Source organism: Scyliorhinus torazame, chromosome 22 (genome assembly GCF_047496885.1).
Source record: "Scyliorhinus torazame isolate Kashiwa2021f chromosome 22, sScyTor2.1, whole genome shotgun sequence".
Classification (NCBI taxonomy): Eukaryota; Metazoa; Chordata; class Chondrichthyes; order Carcharhiniformes; family Scyliorhinidae; genus Scyliorhinus; species Scyliorhinus torazame.
The window spans coordinates 2,856,547-2,875,770 of record NC_092728.1 but is presented as its reverse complement, the minus strand read 5'-3'; the positions used below and the strand labels follow the sequence as shown (position 1 = coordinate 2,875,770).

Sequence of the window (19,224 nt, the reverse complement as noted above, 5' to 3'; positions counted from 1 at the left end):
GTGAGTTACAGACTGGAATATAATCGAGGGGTTGAGGGTGGTTTATGTATAGAATAACAGATACCCGGGTGTGAGTTACAGACTGAAATCTAATCGAGGGGTTCAGGGTGGTTTACATATAGAATAACAGATTCCCGGGAGTGAGTTAGAGACTGGAATCTAATCGAGGGGTTCGGGGTGGTTTATATACAGAATAACAGATACCCGGGAGTGAGTTACAGACTGGAATCTAATCGAGGGATTCAGGGTGGTTTATATATAGAATAACAGATACCCGGGAGTGAGTTACAGACTGTAATCTAATTGAGGGGTTCGGGGTGGTTTATATACAGAATAACAGATACCCGGGAGTGAGTTACAGACTGGAATCTAATCGAGGGGTTTTGGATGGTTTATATACAGAATAACAGATACCCGGGAGTGAGTTACAGACTGGAATCTAATCGAGTGGTTCAGGGTGGTTTATATATAGAATAACAGATACCCGGGAGTGAGTTGCAGACTGGAATCTAATTGAGGGGTTCGGGGTGGTTTATATACAGAATAACAGATACCCGGGAGTGAGTTACAGACTGGAATCTAATCGAGGGGTTTTGGATGGTTTATATACAGAATAACAGATACCCGGGAGTGAGTTACAGACTGGAATCTAATCGAGTGGTTCAGGGTGGTTTATATATAGAATAACAGATACCCTGGAGTGAGTTGCAGACTGGAATCTAATCGAGGGGTTCGGGGTGGTTTATATATAGAATAACAGATACCCGGGAGTGAGTTACAGACTGGAATCTAATCGAGGGGTACGGGGTGATTTGTATATAGAATAACAAATACCCGGGAGAGAGTTACAGACTGGAATCTAATCGAGGGGTTCTGTGTGGTTTATATATAGAATAACAGATACCCGGGAGTGAGTTACAGACTGGAATCTAATCGAGGGGTTCAGGGTGGTTTATATATAGAATTACAGATACCCGGGTGTGAGTTACAGACTGAAATCTAATCGAGGGGTTCAGGGTGGTTTATATATAGAATAACAGATACCCGGGAGTGAGTTACAGACTGGAATCTAGTCGAGGGATTCGGGGTGGTTTATATATAGAATAACAGATACCCGGGAGTGAGTTACCGACTGGTATCTAATCAAGGGGTTCGGAGTGGTTTATATATAGAAAAACAGATACCCGGGAGTGAGTTACAGACTGGAATCTAATCGAGGGGTTCAGGGTGGTTTCTCTATAGAACAACAGATACCCAGGAGTGAGTTACAGATTGGAATCTAATCGAGGGGTTCAGGGTGGTTTATATATAGAATAACAGATACCCGGGAGTGTGGTATGGACTGGAATCTAATCGAGGGGTTCAGGGTGGTTTATATACAGAATAACAGATACCCGGGAATGAGTTACAGACTGGAATCTAATCGAGGGGTTCAGGGTGGTTTCTCTATAGAACAACAGATACCCAGGAGTGAGTTACAGATTGGAATCTAATCGAGGGGTTCAGGGTGGTTTATATATAGAATAACAGATACCCGGGAGTGAGTTACAGATTGGAATCTAATCGAGGGGTTCGGGGTGGTTTATATATAGAATAACAGATACCCGGGAGTGTGGTATGGACTGGAATCTAATCGAGGGGTTCAGGGTGGTTTATATACAGAATAACAGATACCCGGGAATGAGTTACAGACTGGAATCTAATCGAGGGGTTCGGTGTGGTTTACATATAGAATAACTGATACCCAGGAGTGAGTTACAGATTGGAATCTAATCGAGGGGTTCAGGGTGGATTATATATAGAATAACAGATACCCGGGAGTGAGTTACAGACTGGAATCTAATCGAGGGGTTCGGGATGGTTTATATATAGAATAACAGATACCCGGGAGTGAGTTACAGGCTGGAATCTAATCGAGGGGTTCGGTGTGGTTTATATACAGAATAACAGAAACCCAGGAGTGAGTTACAGACTGGAATCTAATCGAGGGGTTCGGGATGGTTTATATACAGAATAACAGATACCCGGGAGTGAGTTACAGACTGGAATCTAATCGAGGGGTTCAGGGTGGATTATATATAGAATAACAGATACCCGGGAGTGAGTTACAGATTGGAATCTAATCGAGGGGTTCGGGGTGGTTTATATATAGAATAACTGATACCCGGGAGTGAGTTACAGATTGGAATCTAATCGAGGGGTTCAGGGTGGATTATATATAGAATAACAGATACCCGGGAGTGAGTTACAGATTGGAATCTAATCGAGGGGTTCGGGGTGGTTTATATATAGAATAACTGATACCCGGGAGTGAGTTACAGATTGGAATCTAATCGAGGGGTTCAGGGTGGATTATATATAGAATAACTGATACCCGGGAGTGAGTTACAGACTGGAATCTAATCGAGGGGTTCAGGATGGTTTATATACAGAATAACAGATACCCGGGAGTGAGTTACGGACTGGAATCTAATCGAGGGGTTCAGGGTGATTTATATATAGAATAACAGATACCGGGAGTGAGTTACAGACTGGAATCTAATCGAGGGGTTCAGGGTGATTTATATATAGAATAACAGATACCCGGGAGTGAGTTACAGACTGGAATCTAATCGAGGGGTTCAGGGTGGTTTATATAGAGAATAGCAGATTCCCGGGAGTGTGTTACATTCTGGAATCTAATCGAGGGGTTCGGGGTGGTTTATATACAGAATAACAGGTACCCGGGAGTGAGTTACAGACTGGAATCTAATCGAGGGGTTCGGGGTGGTTTATATACAGATTAACAGATACCCGGGAGTGAGTTACAGACTGGAATCTAATCGAGGGGTTCAGGGTGGTTTATATATAGAATAATAGATACCCTGGAGTGAGTTACAGACTGGAATCTAATCGAGGGGTTCTAGAATAACAGATACCCGGGAGTGAGTTACAGACTGGAATCTCATCGAGTGGTTCGGGGTGGTTTATATATAGAATAACAGATACCCGGGAGTGAGTTACAGACTGGAATCTAATCGAGGGGTTCGGGGTGGTTTATATATAGAATGACAGATACCCGGGAGTGAGTTACAGACTGGAATCTAATCGAGGGGTTCAGGGTGGTTTATATATAGAATAACTCAGTTTGCACTGAGTGCTGAATTTGGTGCATTTGAGTGCGATAGTCAGAGTTTGGTGACCGAGGGAGTTAGGTGAGGAGGGAGTAAGGCGCTCCTTTCCATTTGTTTCCGACATTTCCGCAAAGAGTGCGAAGAGAGCCAGGAGTTTACAGAAAGTGTAGCTGACTGGGAGCAGGGTCGGTGGGCGGAGATCTAGTTAGTCCACAGGGCAGCTATTTTCTGTCAGGTAAGAGGGGATGGAGGCTAGGCCAGTTACATGCTCCTCCTGTAGGATGTGGGTGGTGAAGGATACCACCGGTGTCCCCACTGACTATACCTGCGGGAAGTGCACCCAACTTCAGCTCCTCAAAGACCGTGTTAGGGAACTGGAGCTGAAGCTGGATGAACTTCGGATCATCCGGGAGGCAGAGGGGGTGATTGAGAAGAGTTACAAGGAGGTAACCACACCCAAGGTACAGGACAAGAATAGCTGGGTTACAGTCAGGGGGAAAAAAACAAACAGGCAGACAGTGCAGGGATCCCTCGTGGCCGTTCCCCTTCAAAACAAGTATACCATTTTGGATGCTGTTCGGGGGGATGACCTACCGGGGGAAGGCCCTAGCGGCCAGGTCTCTGGCACTGAGTCTGGCTCTGGGGCTCAGAAGGGAAGGGGGGAGAATAGTAAAGCAATAGTTGTAGGAGATTCAATGGTTAGGGGAATAGATAGGAGATTCTGTGGTCGCGAGCGAGACTCCCGGAAGGTATGTTGCCTCCCGGGTGGCAGGGCCAGGGATGTCTCGGATCGTGTCTTCAGGATCCTTAAGGGGGAGGGTGAGCAGCCAGAAGTCGTGGTGCACATTGGTACCAACGACATAGGTAGGAAAAGGGGTGTGGAGGTAATAAACAAGTTTAGGGAGTTAGGCTGGAAGTTAAAAGCCAGGACAGACAGAGTTGTCATCTCTGGTTTGTTGCCGGTGCCACGTGATAGCGAGGCTAGGAATAGGGAGAGAGTGCAGTTGAACACGTGGCTGCAGGAATGGTGTAGGAGGGAGGGCTTCAGGTATTTGGATAATTGGAGCGCATTCTGGGGAAGGTGGGACCTGTACAAGCAGGACGGGTTGCATCTGAACCAGAGGGGCACCAATATCCTGGGAGGGAGGTTTTCTAGTACTCTTCGGGAGGGTTTAAACTAATTTGGCAGGGGAATGGGAACCGGATTTGTAGTCCAGCAACTAAGGTAGCCGATATTCAGGACGCCAAAGCGTGTAATGAGGCAGTGGGGAAGGGAACACTGACAAAGGAGAGTACTTGCAGGCACGGAGAGGGGTTGAAGTGTGTATACTTCAACGCAAGAAGCATCAGGAATAAGGTGGGTGAACTTAAGGCATGGATCGGTACTTGGGACTACGATGTGGTGGCCATCACGGAAACTTGGATAGAAGAGGGGCAGAAATGGTTGTTGGAGGTCCCTGGTTATAGATGTTTCAATAAGATTAGGGAGGGTGGTAAAAGAGGTGGGGGGGGGGTGGCATTATTAATTAGAGATAGTATAACAGCTGCAGAAAGGCAGTTCGAGGAGTATCAGCCTACTGAGGTAGTATGGGTTGAAGTCAGAAATAGGAAAGGAGCAGTCACCTTGTTAGGAGTTTTCTATAGGCCCCCCAATAGTAGCAGAGATGTGGAGGAACAGATTGGGAAACAGATTTTGGAAAGGTGCAGAAGTCATAGGGTAGTAGTCATGGGCGACTTTAACTTCCCAAATATTGAGTGGAAACTCTTTAGATCAAATAGTTTGGATGGGGTGGTGTTTGTGCAGTGTGTCCAGGAAGCTTTTCTAACGCAGTATGTAGATTGTCCGACCAGAGGAGGGGCAATATTGGATTTAGTACTGGGTAATGAGCCAGGGCAAGTGATAGATTTGTAAGTGGGGGAGCATTTTGGAGATAGTGACCACAATTCTGTGACTTTCACTTTAGTAATGGAGAGGGATAGGTACGTGCAACAGGGCAAGGTTTACAATTGGGGGAAGGGTAAATACGATGTTGTCAGACAAGAATTGAAGTGCATAAGTTGGGAACATAGGCTGGCAGGGAAGGACACAAATGAAATGTGGAACTTGTTCAAGGAACAGGTGCTACGTGTCCTTGATATGTATGTCCCTGTCAGGCAGGGAAGAGATGGTCGAGTGAGGGAACCATGGTTGACAAGAGAGGTTGAATGTCTTGTTAAGAGGAAAAAGGTGACTTATGTAAGGCTGAGGAAACAAGGTTCAGACAGGGCATTGGAGGGATACAAGATAGCCAGGAGGGAACTGAAGAAAGGGATTAGGAGAGCTAAGAGAGGGCATGAACAATCTTTGGCGGGTAGGATCAAGGAAAACCCCAAGGCCTTTTACACATATGTGAGAAATATGAGAATGACTAGAGCGAGGGTAGGTCCGATCAAGGACAGTAGCGGGAGATTGTGTATTGAGTCTGAAGAGATAGGAGAGGTCTTGAACGAGTACTTTTCTTCTGTATTTACAAATGAGAGGGGCGATATTGTTGGAGAGGACAGTGTGAAACAGATTGGTAAGCTCGAGGAAATACTTGTTAGGAAGGAAGATGTGTTGGGCATTTTGAAAAACTTGAGGATAGACAAGTCCCCCGGGCCTGACGGGATATATCCAAGGATTCTATGGGAAGCAAGAGATGAAATTGCAGAGCCGTTGGCAATGATCTTTTCGTCCTCACTGTCAACAGGGGTGGTACCAGGGGATTGGAGAGTGGCGAATGTCGTGCCCCTGTTCAAAAAAGGGACTAGGGATAACCCTGGGAATTACAGGCCAGTTAGTCTTACTTCGGTGGTAGGCAAAGTAATGGAAAGGGTACTGAAGGATAGGATTTCTGAGCATCTGGAAAGACACTGCTTGATTAGGGATAGTCAGCACGGATTTGTGAGGGGTAGGTCTTGCCTTACAAATCTTATTGAATTCTTTGAGGAGGTGACCAAGCATGTGGATGAAGGTAAAGCAGTGGATGTAGTGTACATGGATTTTAGTAAGGCATTTGATAAAGTTCCCCATGGTAGGCTTCTGCAGAAAGTAAGGAGGCATGGGATAGTGGGAAATTTGGCCAGTTGGATAACGAACTGGCTAACCGATAGAAGTCAGAGAGTGGTGGTGGATGGCAAATATTCAGCCTGGATCCCAGTTACCAGTGGCGTACCGCAGGGATCAGTTCTGGGTCCTCTGCTGTTTGTGATTTTCATTAATGACTTGGATGAGGGAGTTGAAGGGTGGGTCAGTAAATTTGCAGATGATACGAAGATTGGTGGAGTTGTGGATAGTAAGGAGGGCTGTTGTCGGCTGCAAAGAGACATAGATAGGATGCAGAGCTGGGCTGAGAAGTGGCAGATGGAGTTTAACCCTGAAAAGTGTGAGGTTGTCCATTTTGGAAGGACAAATATGAATGTGGAATACAGGGTTAACGGTAGAGTTCTTGGCAATGTGGAGGAGCAGAGAGATCTTGGGGTCTATGTTCATACATCTTTGAAAGTTGCCACTCAAGTGGATAGAGCTGTGAAGAAGGCCTATGGTGTGCTCGCGTTCATTAACAGAGGGATTGAATTTAAGAGCCGTGAGGTGATGATGCAGCTGTACAAAACTTTGGTAAGGCCACATTTGGAGTACTGTGTACAGTTCTGGTCGCCTCATTTTAGGAAGGATGTGGAAGCTTTGGAAAAGGTGCAAAGAAGATTTACCAGGATGTTGCCTGGAATGGAGAGTAGGTCTTACGAGGAAAGGTTGAGGGTGCTAGGCCTTTTCTCATTAGAACGGAGAAGGATGAGGGGCGACTTGATAGAGGTTTATAAGATGATCAGGGGAATAGATAGAGTAGACAGTCAGAGACTTTTTCCCCGGGTGGAACAAACCATTACAAGGGGACATAAATTTAAGGTGAAAGGTGGAAGATATAGGAGGGATATCAGAGGTAGGTTCTTTACCCAGAGAGTAGTGGGGGCATGGAATGCACTGCCTGTGGAAGTAGTTGAGTCGGAAACATTAGGGACCTTCAAGCAGCTATTGGATAGGTACATGGATTACGGTTAAATGATATAGTGTAGATTTATTTGTTCTCAAGGGCAGCACGGTAGCATTGTGGATAGCACAATTGCTTCACAGCTCCAGGGTCCCAGGTTCGATTCCGGCTTGGGTCACTGACTGTGCGGAGTCTGCACGTCCTCCCCGTGTCTGCGTGGGTTTCCTCCGGGTGCTCCGGTTTCCTCCCACAATCCAAAGATGTGCAGGTTAGGTAAATTGGCCAATGATAAATTGCCCTTAATGTCCAAATTGACCTTGTTGTTGGGTGAAGGTGTTGAGTTTGGGTAGGGTGCTCTTTCCAAGAGCCGGTGCAGACTCAAAGGGCCGAATGGCCTCCTTCTGCACTGTAAATTCAATGATAATCTATGATTAATCTAGGACAAAGGTTCGGCACAACACCGTGGGCCGAAGGGCCTGTTCTGTGCTGTAATTTCTATGTTCTATAACAGATACCCGGGAGTGAGTTACAGACTGGAGTCTAATCGAGCGGTTCAGGGTGGTTTATATATAGAATAACAGATACCCAGGAGTGAGTTACAGATTGAAATCTAATCGAGGGGTTCGGAGTGGTTTATATATAGAAAAACAGATACCCGGGAGTGAGTTACAGACTGGAATCTAATCGAGGGGTTTGGGGTGGTTTTTATATAGAACAGCAGATACCCGGGAGTGAGTTGCAGACTGGAATCTAAACGAGGGGTTCGGGGTGTTTTATATATAGAATCACAGATACCTGGGAGTGAGTTACAGACTGGAATCTAATCAAGGGGTTCAGGGTGGTTTATATATAGAATAACAGATACCCGGGAGTGAGTTAGCGACTGGAATCTCATCGAGGGGTTCGGGGTGGTTTTAGAATAACAGATACCCGGGAGTGAGTTACAGACTGGAATCTAATCGAGTGGTTCAGGGTGGTTTATATATAGAATAACACATACCCGGGAGTGAGTTACAGACTGGAATCTAATCGAGGGGTTCGGGGTGGTTTATATATGGAATGACAGATACCCGGGAGTGAGTTACAGACTGGAATCTAATCGAGGGGTTCGGGGTGGTTTATATATAGAATGACAGATACCCGGGAGTGAGTTACAGACTGGAATCTAATCGAGGGGTTCGGGGTGATTTATATATAGAACAACAGATACCCAGGATTGAGTTACAGATTGGAATCTAATCGATGGGTTCAGGGTGGTTTATATATAGAATAACAGGTACCCGAGAGTGTGGTATGGACTGGAATCTAATCGAAGGGTTCAGGGTGGTTTATATATAGAATAACAGATACCCAGGAGTGAGTTACAGATTGGAATCTAATCGAGTGGTTCGGTGTGGTTTATATATAGAATTACAGATACCCAGGAGTGAGTTACAGATTGGAATCTAATCGAGGGGTTCAGGGTGGATTATATATAGAATAACCGATACCCGGGAGTGAGTTACAGACTGGAATCTAATCGAGCCGTCCAGGATGGTTTATATATAGAATAACAGATACCCGGGAGTGAGTTACGGACTGGAATCTAATCGAGGGGTTCAGGGTGATTTATATATAGAATAACAGATACACGGGAGTGTGTTACAGACTGGAATCTAATCGAGGGGTTCATGGTGGTTTATATATAGTATCACAGATACCCGGGAGTGAGTTACAGACTGGAATCTAATCGAGGGGTTCAGGGTGATTTTATATATAGAATAACAGATACCCGGGAGTGAGTTACAGACTGGAATCTAATCGAGGGGTTCAGGGTGGTTTATATAGAGAATAGCAGATACCCGGGAGTGTGTTACATTCTGGAATCTAATCGAGGTGTTCGGGATGGTTTATATATAGAAAAAGAGATACCCGTGAGTGAGTTACAGACTGGAATCTAATCGAGGGGTTCGGGGTGATTTATATATAGAATAACAGATACCCGGGAGTGAGTTACAGATTGGAATCTAATCGAGGTGTTCAGGGTGGTTTATATACAGAATAACAGATACCCAGGAGTGAGTTACAAACTGGAATCTAATCGAGGGGTTTGGGGTGGTTTTTATATAGAACAGCAGATACCCGGGAGTGAGTTGCAGACTGGAATCTAAACGAGGGGTTCGGGGTGGTTTATATATAGAACAGCAGATACCCGGGAGTGAGTTGCAGACTGGAATCTAATCGAGGGGTTCGGGGTGTTTTATATATAGAATAACAGATACCTGGGAGTGAGTTACAGACTGGAATCTAATCAAGGGGTTCAGGATGGTTTATATCTAGAATAACAGATACCAGGGAGTGAGTTACAGACTGGAATCTAATCGAGGGGTTCAGGGTAGTTTACATATAGAATAACAGATTCCCGGGTGTGAGTTACAGACTGGAATCTAATCGAGGGGTTCGGGGTGGTTTATATACAGAATAGCTGATACCCGGGAGTGAGTTACAGACTGGAATCTAATCGAGTGGTTCGGTGTTGTTTATATATAGAACAGCAGACACCCGGGAGTGAGTTACAGACTGGAATCTAATCGAGGGGTTCGGGGTGGTTTATATATAGAATAACAGATACCCGGGAGTGAGTTACAGACTGGAATCTAATCGAGGGGTTCGGGGTGGTTTATATACAGAATAACAGATACCCGGGAGTGAGTTACAGACTGGAATCTAATCGAGGGGTTCAGGGTGGTTTATATATAGAATAACAGATACCCGGGAGTGAGTTACAGACTAGAATCTAATCGAGGGGTTCGGGGTGGTTTTAGAATAACAGATACCCGGGAGTGAGTTACAGACTGGAATCTAATCGAGGGGTTCGGTGTGGTTTATATATAGAATAACAGATACCCGGGAGTGAGTATAAGACTGGAATCTAATCGAGGGGTACGGGGTGGTTTATATAGAGAATAACAGATACCCGGGAGTGAGTTACAGACTGGAATCTAATCGAGGGGTTCGGGGTGGTTTATATATAGAACAGCAGATACCCGGGAGTGAGTTACAGACTGGAATCTAATCGAGGGGTTCGGGGTGGTTTATATACAGAATAACAGATACCCGGGAGTGAGTTACAGACAGGAATCTAATCGAGGGGTTCGGGGTGGTTTATATACAGAATAGCTGATACCCGGGAGTGAGTTACAGACTGGAATCGAATCGAGGGGTTCGTGGTTGTTTATATATAGAACAGAAGATACCCGGGAGTGAGTTACAGACTGGAATCTAATCGAGGGGTTCGGGGTGGTTTATATACAGAATAGCTGATACCCGGGAGTGAGTTACAGACTGGAATCTAATCGAGGGGTTCAGGGTGGTTTATATATAGAATAACAGATACCCGGGAGTGAGTTACAGACTGGAATCTAATCGAGGGCTCAGGGTGGTTTATATATAGAATAACAGAAACCTGGGAGTGAGTTACAGACTGGAATCTAATCGAGGGGTACGGGGTGGTCTATATAGAGAATAACAGATACCCGGTAGTGAGTTACAGACTGGAATCTAATCGAGGGGTTAGGGGTGGTTTATATACAGAATAACAGATACCCGGGAGTGAGTTACAGACTGGAATCTAATCGAGGCGTTCGGGGTGGTTTATATATAGAATAACAGATACCCGGGAGTGAGTTACAGACTGGAATCTAATCGAGGGGTTCGGGGTGGTTTATATACAGAATAACAGAGACCCGGGAGTGAGTTACAGACTGGAATCTAATCGAGGGGTTCAGGGTGGTTTATATACAGAATAACGGATACCCGGGAGTGAGTTACAGACTGGAATCTAATCAAGGGGTTCAGGATGGTTTAGATATAGAATAACAGATACCCGGGAGTGAGTTACAGACTGGAATCTCATCGAGGGGTTCGGGGTGGTTTTAGAATAACAGATACCCGGGAGTGAGTTACAGACTGGAATCTAATCGAGGGGTACGGGGTGGTTTATATAGAGAATAACAGATACCCGGGAGTGAGTTACAGACTGGAATCTAATCGAGGGGTTCGGGGTGGTTTATATATAGAATAACAAATACCCGGGAGTGAGTTACAGACTTGAATCTAATCGAGGGGTTCGGGGTGGTTTATGTATAGAATAACAAATACCCGGGGGTGAGTTACAGACTGGAATCTAATCGAGGGGTTCGGGGTGGTTTATATATAGAATGACAGATACCCGGGAGTGAGTTACAGACTGCAATCTAATCGAGGGGTTCGGGGTGATTTATAGATAGAATAACAAATACCCGGGAGAGAGTTACAGACTGGAATCTAATCGAGGGGTTCGGTGTGGTTTATATACAGAATTACAGATACCCGGGAGTGAGTTACAGACTGGAATCTAATCGAGGGGTTCAGGGTGGTTTATATATAGAATAACAGATACCCGGGAGTGAGTTACAGACTGGAATCTAATCGAGGGATTCGGGGTGGTTTATATACAGAATAGCTGATACCCGGGAGTGAGTTACAGACTGGAATCTAATCGAGGGGTTCGGGGTTGTTTATATATAGAACAGCAGATACCCGGGAGTGAGTTACAGACTGGAATCTAATCGAGGGGTTCGGGGTGGTTTATATACAGAATAACAGATACTCGGGAGTGAGTTACAGACAGGAATCTAATCGAGGGTTTCGGGGTGGTTTATATACAGAATTGCTGATACCCGGGAGTGAGTTACAGACTGGAATCGAATCGAGGGGTTCGTGGTTGTTTATATATAGAACAGCAGATACCCGGGAGTGAGTTACAGACTGGAATCTATTCGAGGGGTTCGGGGTGGTTTATATACAGAATAGCTGATACCCGGGAGTGAGTTACAGACTGGAATCTAATCGAGGGGTTCAGGGTGGTTTATATATAGAATAACAGATACCCGGGAGTGAGTTACAGACTGGAATCTAATCGAGAGCTCAGGGTGGTTTATATATAGAATAACAGAAACCTGGGAGTGAGTTACAGACTGGAATCTAATCGAGGGGTACGGGGTGGTCTATATAGAGAATAACAGATACCCGGGAGTGAGTTACAGACTGGAATCTAATCGAGGGGTTAGGGGTGGTTTATATACAGAATAACAGATACCCGGGAGTGAGTTACAGACTGGAATCTAATCGAGGGGTTTGGGGTGGTTTATATATAGAATAACAGATACCCGGGAGTGAGTTACAGACTGGAATCTAATCGAGGGGTTCGGGGTGGTTTATATATAGAATAACAGATACCAGGAGTGAGTTACAGACTGGAATCTAATCGAGGGGTTCAGGGTGGTTTATATATAGAATAACAGATACCCGGGAGTGAGTTACAGACTGGAATCTAATCGAGGGGTTCAGGGTGGTTTATATATAGAATAACAGATATCCGGGAGTGAGTTACAGACTGGAATCTAATCGAGGGGTTCGGGGTGGTTTATATACAGAATAACAGATACCCGGGAGTGAGTTACAGACTGGAATGTAATCGAGGGGTTCGGGGTTGTTTATATACAGAATAACAGATACCCGGGAGTGAGTTACAGACTGGAATCTAATCGAGGGGTTCGGGGTGGTTTATATACAGAATAACAGATACCCGGGAGTGAGTTACAGACTGGAATCTAATCGAGGGGTTCAGGGTGGTTTATATATAGAACAGCAGATACCCGGGAGTGAGTGACAGACTGGAATCTAATCGAGGGGTTCGGGGTGGTTTATATACAGAATAACAGATTCCCGGGAGTGAGTTACAGACTGGAATCTAATCGAGGGGTTCGGGGTGGTTTATATATAGAATAACAGATACCCGGGAGTGAGTTACAGTCTGGAATCTAATCGAGGGGTTCAGGGTGGTTTATATACAGAATAACGGATACCCGGGAGTGAGTTACAGACTGGAATCTAATCAAGGGGTTCGGGGTAGTTTATATATAGAATAACAGATACCCGGGAGTGAGTTACAGACTGGAATCTAATCGAGGTGTTCAGGGTGGTTTATATACAGAATAACAGATACCCAGGAGCGAGTTACAGACTGGAATCTAATCGAGGGGTTTGGGGTGGTTTTTATATAGAACAGCAGATACCCGGGAGTGAGTTGCAGACTGGAATCTCATCGAGGGGTTCGGGGTGTTTTATATAAAGAATAACAGATACCTGGGAGTGAGTCACAGACTGGAATCTAATCAAGGGGTTCAGGATGGTTTATATACAGAATAACAGATACCCGGGAGTGAGTTACAGACTGGAATCTCATCGAGGGGTTCGGGGTGGTTTTAGAATAACAGATACCCGGGAGTGAGTTACAGACTGGAATCTAATCGAGGGGTACGGGGTGGTTTATATAGAGAATAACAGATACCCGGGAGTGAGTTACAGACTGGAATCTAATCGAGGGGTTCGGGGTGGTTTATATATAGAATAACAAATACCCGGGAGTGAGTTACAGACTGGAATCTAATCGAGGGGTTCGGGGTGGTTTATATATAGAATGACAAATACCCGGGAGTGAGTTACAGACTGGAATCTAATCGAGGGGTTCGGGGTGATTTATATATAGAATAACAAATACCCGGGAGAGAGTTACCGACTGGAATCTAATCGAGGGGTTCGGTGTGGTTTATATACAGAATTACAGATACCCGGGAGTGAGTTACAGACTGGAATCTAATCGAGGGGTTCAGGGTGGTTTATATATAGAATAACAGATACCCGGGAGTGAGTTACAGACTGGAATCTAATCGAGGGGTTCGGGGTGGTTTATGTACAGAATTGCTGATACCCGGGAGTGAGTTACAGACTGGAATCTAATCGAGGGGTTCGGGGTTGTTTATATATAGAACTGCAGATACCCGGGAGTGGGTTACAGACTGGAATCTAATCGAGGGGTTCGGGGTGGTTTATATACAGAATAACAGATACCCGGGAGTGAGTTACAGACTGGAATCTAATCGAGGGGTTCGGGGTGGTTTATATACAGAATAGCTGATACCCGGGAGTGAGTTACAGACTGGAATCTAATCGAGGGGTTCGGGGTTCTTTATATATAGAACAACAGATACCCGGGAGTGAGTTACAGACTGGAATCTAATCGAGGGGTTCGGGGTGGTTTATATACAGAATAACAGATACCCGGGAGTGAGTTACAGACTGGAATCTAATCGAGGGGTTCGGGGTGGTTTATATATAGAATAACAGATACCCGGGAGTGAGTTACTGACTGGAATCTAATCGAGGGGTTCGGGGTGGTTTATATATAGAATAACAGATACCCGGGATTCAGTTACTGACTGGAATCTAATCGAGGGGTTTGGGTTGGTTTATATGTAGAATAACAGATACCCGGGAGTGAGTTACAGACTGGAATCTAATCGAGGGGTTCAGGGTGGTTTATATATAGAATAACAGATACCCAGGAGTGAGTCACAGACTGGAATCTAATCGAGGGGTTCGGGGTGGTTTATATATAGAGTAACAGATACCCGGGAGTGAGTTACAGACTGGTATCTAATCGAGGGGTTCGGGGTGGTTTATATATACAACAGATGCCCGGGAGTGAGTTACAGACTGGAATCTAATCGAGGTGTTCAGGGTGGTTTATATCTAGAATAACGGATACCCAGGAGTGAGTTACAGACTGGAATCTAATCGAGGGGCTCGGGGTGGTTTATATATAGAATAACAGATACCCGGGAGTGAGTTACAGACTGGAATCTAATCGAGGGGTTCAGGGTGGTTTATATATAGAATAACAGAAACCTGGGAGTGAGTTACAGACTGGAATCTAATCGAGGGGTACGGGGTGGTCTATATAGAGAATAACAGATACCCGGGAGTGAGTTACAGACTGGAATCTAATCGCGGGGTTAGCGGTGGTTTATATACAGAATAACAGATACCCGGGAGTGAGTTACAGACTGGAATCTAATCGAGGGGTTCGGGATGGTTTATATATAGAATAACAGATACCCGGGAGTGAGTTACAGACTGGAATCTAATCGAGGGGTCGGGGTGGTTTATATATAGAATAACAGATACCCGGGAGTGAGTTACAGACTGGAATCTAATCGAGGGGTTCAGTGTGGTTTATATATAGAATAACAGATATCCGGGAGTGAGTTACAGACTGGAATCTAATCGAGGGGTTCGGGGTGATTTATATACAGAATAACAGATACCCGGGAGTGAGTTACAGACTGGAATCTAATCGAGGGGTTCGGTGTGGTTTATATACAGAATAACAGATACCCGGGAGTGAGTTACAGACTGGAATCTAATCGAGGGGTTCAGGGTGGTTTATATATAGAACAGCAGATACCCGGGAGTGAGTGACAGACTGGAATCTAATCGAGGGGTTCGGGGTGGTTTATATACAGAATAACAGATTCCCGGGAGTGAGTTACAGACTGGAATCTAATCGAGGGGTTCGGGGTGGTTTATTTATAGAATAACAGATACCCGGGAGTGAGTTACAGACTGGAATCTAATCGAGGGGTTTGGGGTGGTTTGATATCGAATAACAGATTCTCGGGAGTGAGTTACAGACTGGAATCTAATCGAGGGGTTCGGGGTGGTTCCTCTACAGAATAACAGATACCCGGGAGTGAGTTACAGACTGGAATCTAATCGAGGGGTTCAGGGTGGTTTATATACAGAATGACAAATACCCGGGAGTGAGTTACAGACTGGAATCTCATCGAGGGGTTCGGGGTGGTTTTAGAATAACAGATACCCGGGAGTGAGTTACAGACTGGAATCTAATCGAGGGGTACGGGGTGGTTTATATAGAGAATAACAGATACCCGGGAGTGAGTTACAGACTGGAATCTAATCGAGGGGTTCGGGGTGGTTTATATATAGAATAACAAATACCCGGGATTGAGTTACAGACTGGAATCTAATCGAGGGGTTCGGGGTGTTTTATATAAAGAATAACAGATACCTGGGAGTGAGTCACAGACTGGAATCTAATCAAGGGGTTCAGGATGGTTTATATACAGAATAACAGATACCCGGGAGTGAGTTACAGACTGGAATCTCATCGAGGGGTTCGGGGTGGTTTTAGAATAACAGATACCCGGGAGTGAGTTACAGACTGGAATCTAATCGAGGGGTACGGGGTGGTTTATATAGAGAATAACAGATACCCGGGAGTGAGTTACAGACTGGAATCTAATCGAGGGGTTCGGGGTGGTTTATATATAGAATAACAAATACCCGGGAGTGAGTTACAGACTGGAATCTAATCGAGGGGTTCGGGGTGGTTTATATATAGAATGACAAATACCCGGGAGTGAGTTACAGACTGGAATCTAATCGAGGGGTTCGGGGTGATTTATATATAGAATAACAAATACCCGGGAGAGAGTTACCGACTGGAATCTAATCGAGGGGTTCGGTGTGGTTTATATACAGAATTACAGATACCCGGGAGTGAGTTACAGACTGGAATCTAATCGAGGGGTTCAGGGTGGTTTATATATAGAATAACAGATACCCGGGAGTGAGTTACAGACTGGAATCTAATCGAGGGGTTCGGGGTGGTTTATGTACAGAATTGCTGATACCCGGGAGTGAGTTACAGACTGGAATCTAATCGAGGGGTTCGGTGTTGTTTATATATAGAACTGCAGATACCCGGGAGTGGGTTACAGACTGGAATCTAATCGAGGGGTTCGGGGTGGTTTATATACAGAATAACAGATACCCGGGAGTGAGTTACAGACTGGAATCTAATCGAGGGGTTCGGGGTGGTTTATATACAGAATAGCTGATACCCGGGAGTGAGTTACAGACTGGAATCTAATCGAGGGGTTCGGGGTTCTTTATATATAGAACAACAGATACCCGGGAGTGAGTTACAGACTGGAATCTAATCGAGGGGTTCGGGGTGGTTTATATACAGAATAACAGATACCCGGGAGTGAGTTACAGACTGGAATCTAATCGAGGGGTTCGGGGTGGTTTATATATAGAATAACAGATACCCGGGAGTGAGTTACTGACTGGAATCTAATCGAGGGGTTCGGGGTGGTTTATATATAGAATAACAGATACCCGGGATTCAGTTACTGACTGGAATCTAATCGAGGGGTTTGGGTTGGTTTATATGTAGAATAACAGATACCCGGGAGTGAGTTACAGACTGGAATCTAATCGAGGGGTTCAGGGTGGTTTATATATAGAATAACAGATACCCAGGAGTGAGTCACAGACTGGAATCTAATCGAGGGGTTCGGGGTGGTTTATATATAGAGTAACAGATACCCGGGAGTGAGTTACAGACTGGTATCTAATCGAGGGGTTCGGGGTGGTTTATATATACAACAGATGCCCGGGAGTGAGTTACAGACTGGAATCTAATCGAGGTGTTCAGGGTGGTTTATATCTAGAATAACGGATACCCAGGAGTGAGTTACAGACTGGAATCTAATCGAGGGGCTCGGGGTGGTTTATATATAGAATAACAGATACCCGGGAGTGAGTTACAGACTGGAATCTAATCGAGGGGTTCAGGGTGGTTTATATATAGAATAACAGAAACCTGGGAGTGAGTTACAGACTGGAATCTAATCGAGGGGTACGGGGTGGTCTATATAGAGAATAACAGATACCCGGGAGTGAGTTACAGACTGGAATCTAATCGCGGGGTTAGCGGTGGTTTATATACAGAATAACAGATACCCGGGAGTGAGTTACAGACTGGAATCTAATCGAGGGGTTCGGGATGGTTTATATATAGAATAACAGATACCCGGGAGTGAGTTACAGACTGGAATCTAATCGAGGGGTCGGGGTGGTTTATATATAGAATAACAGATACCCGGGAGTGAGTTACAGACTGGAATCTAATCGAGGGGTTCAGTGTGGTTTATATATAGAATAACAGATATCCGGGAGTGAGTTACAGACTGGAATCTAATCGAGGGGTTCGGGGTGATTTATATACAGAATAACAGATACCCGGGAGTGAGTTACAGACTGGAATCTAATCGAGGGGTTCGGTGTGGTTTATATACAGAATAACAGATACCCGGGAGTGAGTTACAGACTGGAATCTAATCGAGGGGTTCAGGGTGGTTTATATATAGAACAGCAGATACCCGGGAGTGAGTGACAGACTGGAATCTAATCGAGGGGTTCGGGGTGGTTTATATACAGAATAACAGATTCCCGGGAGTGAGTTACAGACTGGAATCTAATCGAGGGGTTCGGGGTGGTTTATTTATAGAATAACAGATACCCGGGAGTGAGTTACAGACTGGAATCTAATCGAGGGGTTTGGGGTGGTTTGATATCGAATAACAGATTCTCGGGAGTGAGTTACAGACTGGAATCTAATCGAGGGGTTCGGGGTGGTTCCTCTACAGAATAACAGATACCCGGGAGTGAGTTACAGACTGGAATCTAATCGAGGGGTTCAGGGTGGTTTATATACAGAATGACAAATACCCGGGAGTGAGTTACAGACTGGAATCTCATCGAGGGGTTCGGGGTGGTTTTAGAATAACAGATACCCGGGAGTGAGTTACAGACTGGAATCTAATCGAGGGGTACGGGGTGGTTTATATAGAGAATAACAGATACCCGGGAGTGAGTTACAGACTGGAATCTAATCGAGGGGTTCGGGGTGGTTTATATATAGAATAACAAATACCCGGGATTGAGTTACAGACTGGAATCTAATCGAGGGGTTCGGGGTGGTTTATATATAGAATGACAGATACCCGGGAGTGAGTTACAGACTGGAATCTAATCGAGGGGTTCGGGGTGATTTATATATAGAATAACAAATACCCGGGAGAGAGTTACAGACTGGAATCTAATCGAGGGGTTCGGTGTGGTTTATATACAGAATTACAGATACCCGGGAGTGAGTTACAGACTGGAATCTAATCGAGGGGTTCAGGGTGGTTTATATATAGAATAACAGATACCCGGGAGTGAGTTACAGACTGGAATCTAATCGAGGGGTTCGGGGTGGTTTATGTACAGAATTGCTGATACCCGGGAGTGAGTTACAGACTGGAATCTAATCGAGGGGTTCGGGGTTGTTTATATATAGAACTGCAGATACCCGGGAGTGGGTTACA

At 45.1% G+C, this 19,224-nt stretch overlaps 2 protein-coding genes across 2 annotated transcripts in view; both read left to right on the top strand.

Moving 5' to 3' along the window:
- The window catches only part of LOC140399406 (rho guanine nucleotide exchange factor 3-like), a 930,630-nt gene that overhangs the window by 770,417 nt on the left and 140,989 nt on the right, over positions 1-19,224 (top strand). The window lies entirely within an intron of this gene.
- LOC140398880 (adiponectin receptor protein 1-like) overlaps positions 1-19,224 on the top strand; it is a 207,210-nt gene that overhangs the window by 93,473 nt on the left and 94,513 nt on the right.